Here is a 16663-nt window from a genome sequence, read left to right as displayed (position 1 = left end):
ATAAAGGAGCATGTCATTAATGTAAAGTAATATCATATGTATGTTGAAGGGTCACTGAAATGACTAGAAGGAGTTCTAAGAAGGTCTCTATTCAGAAAGAATGCTTTTGGTATGTTTTAAAAATTCTCAGAGATAGAAATAGTGGGGGAAATGTGTCCAGAATCCTAGGTGTGAGATGTAATCATGCAAAGCTATAAACATGGAGTGTAGTAAAACGCGCAAGGTGAGAGCAAAGGATTCAGAAAATAGTGTAGCATTGTAGGTAAAGGTGTGGTTTTCAGGCTGAGGATGCCAATCTTCAGACCCTAGTTCTGTCTGGTTCGCAGTGAGACAGGTCATTAGCACAGGCTCCCAGCTCTGCTTCCAAAACCCAGCTGTAGATCCATCAAACTAACAGACATTGTGAGAAATCCCTGGGGTGACAAGATGGCTAATGTCCCAGTTGGGGGAAGCAGCAGTCCTGAGCAGAAGAGAGCTGTATACCAGGAATGGGAGAATATCTAGCTTCGGCATCTCCCTTTCTCGCAGCTCTGAACAGACCATCGTCCTTCCCTTTACCAGCCAGCACACCACAGCCCAGCTAGGGGCAGTAACCACATAGCATGTTGGCAGCGAAGCCTGACTATGTTAAGGAGCAGCTAAGAGCATATTTCTTCCTACTGCTGAAGCCCTTCACATCTTAAAGTCTAAGTGGTTAAGAGAAAGAGAAGGCATTTGAAAAAGAGCAGTGTCAGTGTGGATACAAGTTAACACATGCCTCTCCTGCCTTGAAGAGTGTCCACTGCCTCTCCAGATGCACAGTTCTAAATTCATCAGAAGCATAAGTCAGGGAAGTGGGAGTATTAGAAACAAAGCAAGAAGTAGTTAAAAGAAGGATCATAATCAATGGGTTGAATCTTGATGTGGCTAGCTAGATGACAGCTCAGCCAAGGAGCAATCCTGGATCACAACAGGAAATGCCAAAGAGAGAAAGTATCATGTATGTGTACATGCACACTTCAATAGAACTAACTATATTAGAGATGCAGTTATTTACATACTATATATGCATATGTGTACATAAGTATGTGTGTGTGTGTATTTAGTTGAAAGATGATTGAAACTTTAGCATCCGTATAATTGAACCTCCACAAAGAAATTTTTTAAATAAATAGAAGGGAGGAAATACTTCAAGAAATAATTACCAAGGTGTTTTGGAATTTGAGAAAGTAGAAGACATAAGATTAAATAGGATTCTGAATATTAAATAGAATAGAAAAGTAAAAATGTACATCTAGATATATTATATTGATATATTGCCCCCACCCTCAGTTTTTAGTTGCTCTGCTCTTTTGGTTTGTGGGGGTTTTGTTTGTTGTTTTTTCTTCATATTTCAGTTTAAACTTTTGTTGATTCATATTCCAAATCACTGACTCTTTGCTGCATCCTGTCTACTGTACAAGCTCTTTGAAAGGATTCTCATCTCCATTATTGTGATTTTTATTTCTAGCATTTCCATTTGACTCTTTTTATAGTGCTCAGTGGTCTGCTAAAATTCTCTTCACTTTACATCAGGTGTGTTAAAAGATTTTGTTTATTTGTTTGACAGAGTGGGAGAGCACAAGCAGGGGGAGCAGCAGGCAGAGGGAGAAGCGGACTGCCCGCTTAGCAGGAAGCCCAATGCCGGGCTTGATCCCAGGACCCTGAGATCATGACCTGAGCCAAAGGCAGATGCCTCCATCAGGTGTTTTACAGTATTATTGTAGTTTCTTTAATTCTCCAACATCTGGGCCATGTCTGGATCTGTTCTTTTTTTTTTTTTTTTTAAAGATTTTATTTGTTTACTCATGACAGACGCAGAGAGAGAGAGGCAGAGACACAGGCAGAGGGAAAAGCAGGCCCCATGCAGGTAGCCCGACGCAGGCCTTGATCCTGGACCCCGGCATCAGGCCCTGAGCCAAAGGCCAACCCGCTGAGCCACCCAGACGTCCCTGGATCTGTTCTATTGACTGCTTCATATCCTGGCAACAGGACTCTTTTTTCATGTTTATTTTTGTGTCCCATACTTTTTAATTGAATGCCAGATATTGTGGGTAGAGGAAGAGTAGAGACAGGTATATTGAGTTTATATCTGAAAATGGTTACACCTTTTCTTCTGCCAGATTGTTGAGTTAATGGTGGGGAGGACTGAGTCTGTATTGACCAAGATATAACTTTCATTGTTACTCATAGTTAGCTTCAGTGCACCTGAGCCTGGGGCCTGGGGTTTCTCAGCAAAGAAACAATTTGTTGTGATTTAAGGCTATCTAAGATTAAAGAGAGATTCTAAGAAACTCCAGAGAGAAAAATCCAATAGAATTATAAGAAGAGTTTAACACAAGATTTCTCAATAGTGATACTGACTGACGGGAAAAAAATAATGTATTATGTTCACAGTGTTTTATATGTAGCTAATTAAATATATTCTCAGATCTGCAAAGCCTGAAAAAGCTTAACACAAGATATTTTTGGAGTAATTCAGTACTGTAAGAAATGGATAAAGGAGAATTATATGAAATATGGAAATTAGATGTGATTAAATAATTTAGTAAAACTTAATGCAATCAGAGTAAGCAAAGAATACTTCTCAAAAGTATTAACATAAAAACCCAGAACAAAACTTAATTTTTTTAAAGATTTTATTTATTCATGAGAGGCACAGAGAGAGAGAAAGAGAGGCAGAGACACAGGCAGAGGGAGAAGCAGGCTCCATGCAGGGACCCCAATGCGGGACTCGATCCTGGGACTCTAGGATCACACCCTGGGCTGAAGGCGGTGCTAAACTGCTGAGCCACCCGGGCTGCCCCAGAACAAAATTTTAGACAATTCCAACATAAAGTGGATAGGAAGGGAAGGAGGTGGTAGTTCAAAGAAAGCTGAGAGAGAACTATTACCTGCACTGTTTGAGGGGGAGGAAAAAAAAAAGAGAAGTCTAAAAAAGTGATGGGGAAGAATAAACATAAGTATAATCTTAATGTGTAGTGGTTAAGCCTCAGAAGAATAATAGAATCAATAGCATGGTACCTGGGTGGCTCAGTTGGTTAGGCATCCAACTCTTGGTTAGCCCCATGTCAGGTTCTGTACTCAGGAGGAATCTGCTGGAGATTCTCTCTGTCTACCCCTTCCCCTCTTGCTTGCTCTCTAAAAAAAAAAAAAAAAAAAAAAAAAAATCTTAAAAAAAAATAGAATCCATAGCTTTATATATGCAAAGGAATATTTGTTCTTTACAATAGAGGGTAGCAAAATAAATGAAAAGAAAGAAATTTGAATAACAAAAAAACCCAATCCAACTTTAACAATAATTACAATAATAAAAATGAATGAAACTCCCTCATTTAAAAGATAGAAACTGATTTCAAATTTTTTGTAGGTTATTTTTAAATTTCAAGTTTTTATTTAAATTTAAGTTAGTTAACATATACTGTAATTCTGTTAACAGGTATAGAATTCAGTGATTCACCATTTATATATTCACACCCAGTGCTCATCATAAGTGCCCACCTTAATCCTCAACACCTATCTAGCCCATCTTCCTCCCTCCATCAGCCCTCAGTTTGTTCTTTATAGTTACGAGTCTTTCTGGTTTGCTGCCCTCTCTTTTCTTTTTAAGCTGATTCAATTTGGGGGCCCCTGGGTGGCTCGGTCAGTTAAGCACTGTCTTTGGCTCAGGTCATGATGAGTCAGGCTCCTGCTCAGCAAGGAGTCTACTTCTCCCTCCCCCTGCTCTTGTGCTCTTGCTTGCATGCTCGCTCTCTCTCTCTCTCTCTCTCTCTCCCCCCCCCCAATAAAGTCTTAAAAAAAAACGGATTAAATTTTAAAACAAATAGAAACTTTTTCTCTACAAGTATCATCATTAAACCAAAATGATACAAATGGAGCATGCACTTTGGTTAAACAGTTTGGCAGTTCCTATAATGTGAAACATAGTTACTATATGACCCAACAAATCCACTCCTAAAAAATATACCCAAAAGAAAGAGAAATGTGTCCATGCAAAAAGTTGGACACAGATGTCTTTAGCACCATTATTCATAATAGTCCAAAAGTGGAAACAACCCTAATTCCTATCAACTATTAAATGGATAAAGAAAGTTGTGGTTTACCCACATGACCCAATTATTGGGGCCTAATAAGAAATGAAGTATTGATGCACAGAATGGATGAACCTTGAAAACATTGTGTTAAGTTAAAGAAGCCAGTCACAAAGACCTTATACTGTAAGACTCCATTTATATGAGATGCCCAGAATAAGTGAATATGAAATAGGTTGTGCTTGCCAGAGGTTGGGGGAAGGAGGAAATAGGAAGTTCTGCTAATGGGCAAAGAGTTTCTTTTTGGAGTGATGAAAACATTCTAAAATTATAGTGGTGATATCTGCACACCTCTGATTATACTAAAAACCACCAAATTGTGCACTTTAAAGGGGCAAATTCTGTAATATGTGAATTCTATCTCCATCTGTTATTTATAAAAATGGATATGGAAAGGCTGGAATAAGGGACAGAAATAAGATAAATAATGTAAATACAAATAGAAAGAAAACCAAGCTGTCAATTTAAGTATTTGCTCAAATTTTATTTTAGCATTAAAATTGTCTTAAGCAATAAAAAGAGTAAGACATATTAAGAACATACTGGAAGATAAATATAGCAGATTATTGATACATACACTTACACACACAGAGGGAGGGGGAGTGAAAGACAATAGAAGAACTAAGTGTTAAATAAAGCAAATCTCAGTGATCACAAACATGTTAGCAACCTCTCTTCGAAGGCCCTCCAGGTAGCACGCAAAGAAATCCTTATATCCTGCAACTGAAGGGATATGAAAGCTCCAGGCCAGGACTCAGTAATTAGAGTGGTGATGCTTTAGAAATATTAAATGACCAACTCTGACACTCAGAGTGGATTGCATCTGAGCAAACATCACCCTAAATATTGACACACCCCTCTGACTCAGTACACCAAGGCATGCATTCTTAATAAGCTCAGTGATGGCTCTGTAGACTAGAGCTAATGGTAGGATGGCCATTGCTGAACTCATCTCCCTGGAGGGTCTCATATAGCCCTTACCCCCAGAAACCAGAAGAATTCAGCCAAGCAGGGGTGGGAGGTGCAGTAGATGATTCTCAGAGTTACCAAGATTGTTAGTGGAATGTTGCATCCCTCGGGGCAAAATATATGGGCAACCAACTCGGTACCACCAGCTTGTATTGTGAGAAGTCAAAGGTGAGTTAGGAGGTTGAGGGTAGCTGCCTCAGTAAAAAGTTGTGATCCCTTGTCCATTTCCAAACACAAGCCAGCTTTCAGGCCCAGAACTCATTGAATCAAGAAGAGGCTGGGACCTTCTGCAGTATCATGGAAAGTACTTATAAAAATAATTACATGGATCCTTCTCCAAAGGGGACTTCAGCCATTTACCTGAGTAACTCATACTAGGGAGAGAGGAATAATCAAAGATCTATAGAACTGTGGACACAGGCTCTGACTGATACAGATATCCAGAAACCTAGAGCATCTTGTCGCTCTCCTTCTGTAAGAGTGGGGGGCCTGAGGGCTAGATAATAAATACAACAGGGAATTTTGACCAGGGTTCAGTTTACTGAACTCAGAACTGAGAATTCTACTGGGAATTAAGAATTTAATTTTTTAATGCTATTAAGTTTTAAAATCTTAATTTCCAGTTTATTGCTGGTACATACAAATACAATTGATATTTTATATTGACTTTTTGTCTTACATATGTGTTAATGTACATTTCATTAGCTTTTGTAGTTTCCTTTGGATTTACCATGTAGATGATCATGTCAACTGTGAATAAAGACATGAGTACTTTATTTCCAATCAGCGCTTGTTTTATTTCTTGTATTTGTCTCATAGTACTGGGTAGGACCTACAATTCAAAGTTCCATAGATATTTTGAGAGCAGACATGCCATTTTTTCCCCTATCTGAAGGAGAAAGCCTTCATTTTTCACTATTTCAGTATCATTTTAACCATAGGTTTCTTCCGTAGACATCCTTTTTCAAGTTGAGGAAGCTTATTACTATTTCCAGTTTGCTAAGAGATTTTCTTTATCATGAATAGTATTGATCTTATTTGTTTTTTTCTGCATATATTGAGATTATTAATTTTTTTAAATAAAGCATTCTCTAATTTCCTTTGTGATTTATTTGTCCTATGGTTGTTTAGAAATGTGGAGTTTATTTCCAAATATTTAGGGATTTCTAGATGTCTTTTTGTTATTAATTTCTAGTTTAATTTTTCCTGTTATAAAATGTGCTTTGCATGATTCTAGTGTTTTAAGTTTATTGAAACTTGTTTTATAGCCCAGAAGTTACCTGTCTGGATGAATATAACTGTGCACTTGAAAACAAGAAGTATTCTTCATTTGTTGAATGAAATATTCTAGAAATATCAACTTAGTCTAGTTGATAGTTTTGCTCAAATTTTCAATATCCTTTCTAATTTTCCTTTTATACATTCTTATCCATTATAATGAAAAAGGAGTATTAAAATCTCAATCTGCAATTGTGGTTTGTCTGTGTATCTCTTTTTAGTTCTGCAAGTTTTCCCTTTGTGTATGTTGACGCTGTTATTAGGTGCCTACATTTAGACGTATTCTCTTCTTAATGAATTGAATCCTTGTTAATTATTTCTTTATCTCTAAGTAATTACCCTTTCTCTAAAATCAGCTTTGCCTGATATTAACATAGCCACTTCTGCTATACTGCTTTCCATTCTTTTACTTCTAACCTATGTTTTTGCGTTTGAAGTGCCTTTCCTGTTGACAGCCTGTATTTGGTTGTCACTTTGTTATCATCTGATGGTCTCGGGCTTTCAGCTGGAGCATTTGGACCATTTATTTAATATGTAATGCTATATATTACATAACATCAGATAAATACAAGAGCACTTTGAGACTACAAAAAATTATTCAACAATATGAAAAATAAATATAACTTCTAAAAATGCTAGTCAATGAATGGAAAACTGAGTGGATGGGCTAATGCTGACTCAGTTTTATGTAATGCTAAAAAGAGAATTAGCAGACCAATATATAAAAAAATATGGCACTATGACAGGTTAAAAGACAGGGCAAATTGAGACAGAGAAATCCTCACATATATTTGTTTGGAGTTCCAGAAAAAATCTTGAGGAAAAAGCTATATGCAAAAAGTAGATGTGTGAGAATTTTCCAGAACTGATAAAATACATATATTCTCAGTACAGAAAGTGAAACAAATCTCAAGCAAGACAAATAAAGTGAAACACTCACCTACATTTACCAACATGAAACTACTGAGCACCAAAGACAAGAATACATTTGAAAGGTAGAGAAAAAGGATGGATTACCTACTAAGGAATCATAATTGGATTGACAAGAGACTTTTCAACAACAAAAAAGGAAGCCAGAAAACAATATATAATAGGCTGAGAAAAAAGTGACTATTAATTCAGAAGCGGTAGTCAGTTTGCCTTCCATTTTAAAATGATAAAGACCACTTGTATTTTCAGACAAAACATTTGAGAGAGTTCACCATAACAGACCATAATTAAAGGAACTTCTAAAGTATGTGCTTCAGGTAGAATGAAAATTATCTCAGAAGAAATATCTGGGGTTAAAGAAAAAAAAACATGAAAAACAGAGATGATTTAAACAAAATAAATGACAAAAGTAGCACAACAGATGAATAAGAATAAACATTTTAATTATGTTGGATCAATTAATTATCTGTATTTTTTTAAAAGGGCTTTTTGCCTCCATTAAACACAAAAATAAATCTGGTAGATTAAAGTGTCTAGTTGAAAAAAAATGATACTTGAGAATTTTTAGAAGGAAATATAGTAGGATTTGTTCATGATATTGAATTGATTGATATTGGATTTATACTTGACGTATTTTTCCGTATAAAATTAAAACTATGTGTTTCTCAAAAAGCAGCAAAAATTTGAAAGACAAGCCCCAGACTATAACACAAATAACCAACAAAATATACAATATATATAAAGTACATGGATTAAAAGCTACATGTATCAACATGCTTGATGATCCACAAACATAATGAGTAGAATAAAGCGAACTGTACAAGTACATACATTTGACACAATTTATGTAAAATTTTAAAGTCATAGAAAGTGAAACTATGTATTTTAAAGAGACTTACTACTGAAATTATTTTCATTGCTCATGAAAATAATAAAACAACAAATTCAACCTGATAACATCTACAGGAAACAGGAATGTCAACAGAGAATGGTAGCCAGAGGTCTACAGATATATTTGTGATGCTTCATATCCTAAGCTGGATGGACTATTAAAAAACATTTATTGTTTAATTTATACTTTTTATATACTTTTGTCTATTGCACAATAAGTATTTTTTATGAAATGTATAGCTGTCATACTATGAAGGTAAAACAGTTCAATAAAAACAGTGATCAAAATAATGAAACTTAAGAAAAGGGAGAAACAACATGTTTAAACACTGCAAATAAAATGATAAATATATCACGATTGCAATGAAGATAGATTCTCAAATTCAATTTTTCAACGCTACTATAAAAGACACACTTAAATCATAATGAAATAAAGATTGAAAGCAAAGTAATGGAAAATATACAAGAAAACCATCAACAGTACCTGCCATGTATGTTTTATATGTACATATTCATCTATATATGGGTTGGCAATAGTAATAGGAGACAAAAGGAGTTGTAAGCTAAAAACACTGGAGAGGGAATGCCTAGGTGGTTCAGTGGTTGAGCGTCTGCCTTAGGTCATGATCCTGGAGTTCCGGGATCGAGTCCCACATCGGGCTTTCCGTGGAGAGCCTGCTTCTCCCTCTGCCTGTGTCTCTCATGAATAAATAAATAAATAAAATATTTTTTAAAAACTGGAGGGAAAAAGGAAGGGTATTTTCTGTTGGTAATCGTAACTATCTACTAAAAAAATAATACAATTATGAGCCATTTATGTATTAACAATACATAATATTACATAATTAACAACATGGCCTCAAAATATTTAAATCAAAAACAGACAGAATGGTAAGAAGTTTTCAAATCCACACTTCCAGTAAAAAGAATTGTTTGATGATTTGAGGTTTATTTTACAATTTTATTGAGATATCATGACATCCATCACTGAATAAGTTTAAGACACACAGCATGATGGTTTGATTTATATCTATTGTGAAATGATTAATACATTAGGTTCAGTTAACATCCATCTTCTTATATAGATACAATAATAATGAAGAAAAAATTGATTTTTTTCATGATTTTATTCTCGTAGTTTTCCTTCGTATACCATTTGAACAGATTTGCTATCTATTGTCTTTCAGATTTTAATTGTACTTTATCAATTTTTAAAAATTTCTGTCTTTTTGAGTGTAGTTGACACACAGTGTTATATTAGGTTCAGGTATACAACATAGTAATCTGACAGCTCTACACATTATGCTGTGCTCACCACAAGTGTAGCTGCCATCTGTCACCACACAACATCATGACAGTTCCATAGACTGTATTCCCTGTGCTGCACCCTCCATCCCATGATATATTTATTCCATAACTGGAAACCTGTGTCTCCCACTCCCCTTCACCCACTCTGCCCATTCCCCCCACCCTCTCCTCTCTAACAGTTATCAGTGCTCTGTATTTATGGATCTGTTTCTGCTTCTTTAAAATGTGTTTGTCTTTTATGTTCCACATGTAAGTGAAATCATACCATATTTGTCTTTCTCTGTCTGACTTATGTCACTCAGCACAATACCCTCTAGGTCCATCCATGTTACCACAAATGGCGAGACCTCATTCTTTTTTCTGGCCAAATACTTTTTCATGTGTGTACACATTTGAAGGAGCTCCTCCCCCCTTCTTTTAGCTCAGCTATGGTTAGTTGTTGTTATAGTTGTTTCCATACTTAAGTGTTTGGAGTGGTAGGTAGTAGTCTATATCTGTCTGGTTTTCCATATTAATGAGATGTCAATAAATTTGAAAACCTATTTAAGATGGATAATTTTGAAGTAAAATATAAACTTTCCCAAATGATCTGTAAAAGGAAAAGTCGTGGGGTGCAAGGGTGAATCAGTGTGTTAAGCCTCCAATTCTTGATTTTGACTCAGGTCATGATCTCAGGGTCATGAGATCGAGCCCCATGTTGGGCTCCTTGCTGGGGTGTGGAGCCTGCTTAAGATTCTCTCTCTCCCTCTGCCCCTTCTCCCTACTTGCATGCATGCACTCTCTCTAATAAAAAAAAGCTTTTGGATTCTGGAGGGATTAGACAGGTAGAAAAATATAAATGTTTTATCTTTGTTAACAAAGGTATGGGTTAGCAAATTGCTGATTTGCTAAGAGAAGTGAGAAAAGGTTTCCTTTTTTAAGTCAGAAAAAATAAAACTATAAAAGAACCAACAATATTTTAAACAAAAAGTCATAAAAATTATAATCATCCTCATCAGGTCATTTAGTTCAGTATAATTACTTGTGTTGATCTTGATCTTTTGGTTTCAGTTTTATGAATTCATCAGCTTTATATTGGAGTACTGTAAATTCTTACTCAATTCGGTGGTATAATGTTAGCTATCAGAAACCTGTACTTTATGATAGAGTCTTTTCTGTGGCTCTCCTGGAACATGAAGCATTAGAGTAAAACCATAACTGTCTATAAGTGACAAAAGACTTAAAAACAGCTGTGGTTAAAGATTTGATGAGAGTTCATTATAATGCAATTAACATGGAAATTTGGTGATTTTTTAAATATCCTTTTTAAAAATAACTAAAATGATAACATTATACTAGTTCATAAGATTTTTAGGAATTTAATATAATTTTTAGAATATTTACATTAATAATATATATATGTTTATATATAACCTAGAGAAAATTTAGTAACACTTTTATTTGATAATGCTTTCTGTGTAATTCAGTATATCAAATAAGCCTAATTAGTTGAAGATCTCACTTTTATAGGGAGAAATATCAAATCTTTTGAAATGGTCCAGGGACCCTCTTGAAAATCTGAAACTTGGGATCCCTGGGTGGCTCAGCGGTTTAGCACCTGCATTTGGCCCAGGGTGCGATCCTGGAGTCCTGGGATCGAGTCCGGCGTCGGGCTCCCGGCATGGAGCCTGCTTCTCCCTCCTCCTGTGTCTCTGCCTCTCTTTCTATGTCTATCATAAATAAATATTAAAAAAAAAAGAAAGAAAGAAAATCTGAAACTTATTTTTTTAATAAATTTATTTTTTATTAGTGTTCAATTTACCAACATACAGAATAACCCCCAGTGCCCATCACCCATTCACCCCCATCCCCCGCCCTCCTCCCCTTCCACCACCCCTAGTTCGTTTCCCAGAGTTAGGAGTCTTTATGTTCTGTCTCCCTTTCTGATATTTCCCACACATTTCTTCTCCCTTCCCTTATATTCCCTTTCACTATTATTTATATTCCCCAAATGAATGAGAACATATAATGTTTGTCCTTCTCCGATTGACTTACTTCACTCAGCGTAATACCCTCCAGTTCCATCCACGTTGAAGCAAATGGTGGGTATTTGTCGTTTCTAATGGCTGAGTAATATTCCATTGTATACATAAACCACATCTTCTTTATCCATTCGTCTTTCGATGGACACCGAGGCTCCTTCCACAATTTGGCTATTGTGGCCATTGCTGCTAGAAACATCGGGGTGCAGGTGTCCCGGCGTTTCACTGCATCTGTATCTTTGGGGTAAATCCCCAGCAGTGCAATTGCTGGGTCGTAGGGCAGGTCTATTTTTAGCTCTTTGAGGAACCTCCACACGGTTTTCCAGAGTGGCTGCACCAGTTCACATTCCCACCAACAGTGTAAGAGGGTTCCCTTTTCGCCGCATCCTCTCCAACATTTGTGGTTTCCTGCCTTGTTAATTTTCCCCATTCTCACTGGTGTGAGGTGGTATCTCATTGTGGTTTTGATTTGTATTTCCCTGATGGCAAGTGATGCAGAGCATTTTCTCATGTGCGTGTTGGCCATGTCTATGTCTTCCTCTGTGAGATTTCTCTTCATGTCTTTTGCCCATTTCATGATTGGATTGTTTGTTTCTTTGGTGTTGAGTTTAATAAGTTCTTTATAGAAACTTATTTTAAGGTCAAAAAGTCTTCATTTAGAATTTGATTTGGGGAAGTTTATCAGAAATTTCACAAAGTTTTCAAATACTTGATTAAAAAGGATCATATCCTTGTGAAACAATATTTAGTTATTAATTTAACCAAATGACAAAGACTTGAGGCAAATAAAAAGCTATGTAGTTGTAAAAAAAAAAAAAGAATTCACCCTTTTAGTAGAGAAGACTCAATTTTCTTAAGTAATCAAAGACCTGATAAAGATAACATTGATCCCGGGAGATTATTTGGTAAAACACAGAATCTTTGTTTTTTTTCCTTTTTTTTTTTTAAGATTTTATTTTATTTATTTGAGAGAACGAGAGCAAGAGAGAGAGAGAGAGAGCACAAGCAAGGTGAAGAGGCAGAGGGAGAGAGAGAAGTAGACTCCCCACTGAGCAAGAAACCTGATGTAGGACTCAATCCCAGGACCCTGAGATGACCTGAGCCAAAGGCAGACACTTAACTAACTGAGCTACCCAGAGGCTCCCAGAATCTTTGTTTTCTAGGGAGATTACTTAAAATAAAAGGTAAAGAAAATCCTTCTATAATCCTATCAGGAACAAATCAATAGTCCCAGAAAACTTTGTCCTTTTAGCAGACAAAAGAAAATTAAATTTTAGTTTCACATAAGTTCATTCTTGATATTAAAGCTTATTTTCCTTTAAAGCAATTAAATAGAGATCTTTTATAAATTAATTTTGAAGGCACCTGAGTGGCTCCAATTATTTGGGTTCCTGCCTTTGGCTCAGGTCATGATCTCTGGGTCGTGGAATCGAGCCCCACATTGGGCTCCCTGCTCAGCGGGGAGTCTGCTTCCCCCTCTCCCTCTGCTCCCCCACTTCATGCACTCTCTCTAGTAAATAATATCTTTAAAAAATTAGTATTAACAGTGTTATCTAGATATAGAAAAATGTTATCTATACATAGTATGGCCGTACACATAACATAAACATACAGACAGACACAAAGACCCTATAGCTCTAATAGTAAAATTTATCCACGAATCTGGTAAAACAAAATGAAACTCTCTTGTTTACAAATAACAGTTAGGTTCAAATTGTGTCTGTGGCAGATGGAACAATTTATGGTTACCTACCTGAAGGGCCAAAAGCTTTGAACTAGTATTTGTGGAGAGGACTTAAGATTTGTGTTTGTCAAGTTTTCTCATGGACAGTGAGGCCTGGATTTGGGATGAGGAAGCTTCCAGAGCCCTCTGGATTTCACAAAGCTCAGATGAGTGTGGGTACTGCTTTAGTTCTCTCTCCCAGGAGGCTTACATTTTAAAGATATGATCAAATTTACATTTTCAAGGGACAGAGAGACAATGTAAGTTTTGGCATATGTTTATTATCAGAAGTCCAGAGTAATTACTGTTTAAAATTTCTCTTTGTCTTAGGGGTCAGGCGACATGGGGCAGTTCCATCTGTTCACTGTCAATCAGCATAACCTCCTCCCCTTTGCTATCCTCATTTTGTCAGTGATTCTACCTCTTATTCTACCTCTGATTCCCCATCAGGATTTGTCAGAGGGTGCAGACCTTACTCTGTGGACCTTGTGCCTTCCTGCTTTGTAAAATGGCACGCTGAAGTCTCCACCTATCCTGCTCTCCTGTGTGTCTGCCAGCCCCAAAGCTAGCAGAGTGGTGGACAGCTGCACATCCTTTGCTAACCTGGGTTCTTGTAACTTTCTAACTCAAGCTTCAGACTCTGGTTAGGCATCAGTGGCCCACACAGCTGCCCACAACACAGGCCAGCCCACAGCAGCAGCCACTCACATCCCTTCTTTGCTGCAGTGCTGTGCAGTTTCTCAAACAGCCAGCATTGTCAGCGTTTCCTCATACTCCTGTGGCAGTTGGTAAACATCTAACATGTGTGCCATCCCTCCCCACAGAGGCTCATGGCTAACCTGGAATGTCTCCTGACAGATGCCTTGTTCCCAAGTCTAATTTCTTTGGTCTCCTGACTGACTGACTCATCAATTGTCAGTTTGTTACCTCAGGAGTTTCCTGGATGAAATTCAAAACCAGCCCTTACACATGGAAGCAGGAAAAGACCAAAGAAAGAGGCAGACCAGTCTAGGTTGGTGGGTGGCAGTTTTAATAAGCAAGGGAACTTACTTGTTTAATAAGCAAGGGAACTTACCCAAGGCTTGTCTTGAATGACTACAGGATGAGTGGATCCCCACATCAACACATAAGAACCTTACAGGTTTCTATAGAGGCCTTAATAGGATTCAGTCCCTATTCATTCTGGATGGTCTCAATGACCCATTGCTCTCTCAAAATGGTATACCTGAAGTGGCTTGTAACATGGGAACAGGAGGCAGAATGTGCATTATGAGGATAAAAACAGAGAGTAACAAATGCCCAGTTCCTTGGGGTTCAGCTGCGGGTCAGACAACAGTCACGTTCTCTCAATGGCCTTCTCCAACAATTCATATTAATACTGTGTTTACTCCTATTAGTATCCAATATGGCCTTCATGATACCAGTCAATTAAACAACAGAGGGGAAAAAAGTTTTAAGAAATAGGAAGAGGAAAAGTTGTTATTGTTGGCAGAGGCTTTAATCATATTTATTATAACAAAAACAAAAATCAGGATTTGATTAGAATTGGAGATTGCAGCACGTTCACCAGATATTAGATCAATGGGCAAAACTCAGTAGTGTTTTTTATGAAAAATATCATAAAGATATTGTATATTTTTTTAACCATGTTACAGTTTTATTTTTAGTTTAAATTATCAATAGTGTAAAAAGGCTCAGACTGGGAGAAATTATTTTCAGATTACATATCTGATAAAGGATTAATATCCAGAATATATAAAGAACTCCTTCAGTTTAAAAACAAAGGATAACCTGATTTAAGAATGGACAAAAGACCTGAATGGACATATCTCAAAAACTATATAAATGGCCAAGAAGCATGTGAAAAATTAAACATAGGGCAGCCTGGGTGGCTCAGTGGTTTAATGCCTTCAGCTCATGCTGTGATCCTGGGGATGTGGAATCAAGTCCCACGTCAGGCTCCCTGCATGGAGCCTGATTCTCCCTCGGCCTCTTTCTCTCTCTCTGTCTCTCATGAATAAATAAATCTTAAAAAAAATAAATGCAAAAACCAAACATATTAAATCAAAACCACAATGAGATATCACTTCACACCCATTAGGATAGCTATTATAAAAAATTTTTTTAAATCAGAAAATAACATGACATGAACATGGAGAAATTGGAACCCTTTGCATTGTTGGTGATAATGTGGAATGATGCAGCCACTGTAGACAACAGTATGACCATTTGTAAGCAAATTGAACATGAACTTATCACCTGACCCAGCAATTCCCCTTCTGAGTATATACACAAAAGAATTAAAGCAAAGACTGTCACAGATATTTGCTCACCCATGTTCATAACAGTACTATTCACAATACCAAGGGATAGAAACAAGTCAACTGTCTACTGCAGAAAAATGGATATTATTCAGCCATAAAAAGAAAGGAAATCTGTCACTACAGCACAGATGAATGAACCTTAAGGACATCATGCTGAGTGAGATAAGCCAGTCACAGAAGGGCAAATATTGTAAGGATCCATTTATATGAGGTACAAGAAAAGGTAAATTGATAGGAACAGAAATTAGAGTAGAGATTACCAGGGCCTGGGGGGAAAAGGAATGGGGAGTTATTGTTTAATGGGTACAGAGTTTCAGTATGAGATGATGGAAGGTTCTAGAGATGGATGGTGGGGATGGTTGCACAAAAACTAAATGTATGTGATGCCATTGAATTGTACACTTAATGGTTTAAAGTGGTAAATCATATGACATTACATATATTTCACCTAATAAAATGAGTTCTTAAAATTATTCCTCACAGTTTTTCAGGACCTTCTAAAAAGCTTCAAATATCCAATGGCACGCCTACTATCATAGAACTATTCCACATCCTACGATATGTACATAGATGGGGTATCCTTCCTGAACATTCTCAGCTAAGCTATCAGTGGCTAGAAGGATAGAGAGGAGAACAGGTAAAAAAATCCCTGATCTTTTCAAAACTAGTAACATTTCCAATAAATAAAATCCTTAAGGAAATGTTTAACCTTATAGATAAAGAAACATTTATTTGAAAATAAAAAATGAAATAGCATAGGGTGCCTGGGTGGCTCAGTGGTTGAGCATCTGCCTTTGGCTCAGAGCATGATCCCAGAGTCCTGAGATAGAGTCCTACATCAGGTTCCCCACAGGAAGCCTGCTTCTCCCTCTCCCTCTGCCTATGTCTCTGCCTCTCTCTGTGTGTCTCTCATGAAAAAATAAATAAAATCTTAAAAAAAAAAGAAAATAGCATAAAATTTTCATCTAATATTTTCAAATGGAGAAAACACATCAATTACCAGAATATATCAACATATAAACTCTCACAGAAGCTATTTGATGTATATATTGATTCAGCCTTTCTTGGTGAGCCATCTGGCAATATATGTTAAAAATATCAATATAGGGG

General features: G+C 36.7%; 1 protein-coding gene across 15 annotated transcripts in view; it reads left to right on the top strand.

Annotated features, from left to right (window-relative positions):
* The window catches only part of DNAH14 (dynein axonemal heavy chain 14), a 475011-nt gene that overhangs the window by 318215 nt on the left and 140133 nt on the right, over window positions 1-16663 (top strand). The window lies entirely within an intron of this gene.

Source organism: Canis lupus, chromosome 7 (genome assembly GCF_003254725.2).
Source record: "Canis lupus dingo isolate Sandy chromosome 7, ASM325472v2, whole genome shotgun sequence".
Taxonomy (NCBI): Eukaryota; Metazoa; Chordata; class Mammalia; order Carnivora; family Canidae; genus Canis; species Canis lupus.
The sequence above is the reverse complement of the archived record's forward strand: the minus strand, read 5'-3'. Positions and strand labels throughout refer to the sequence as shown.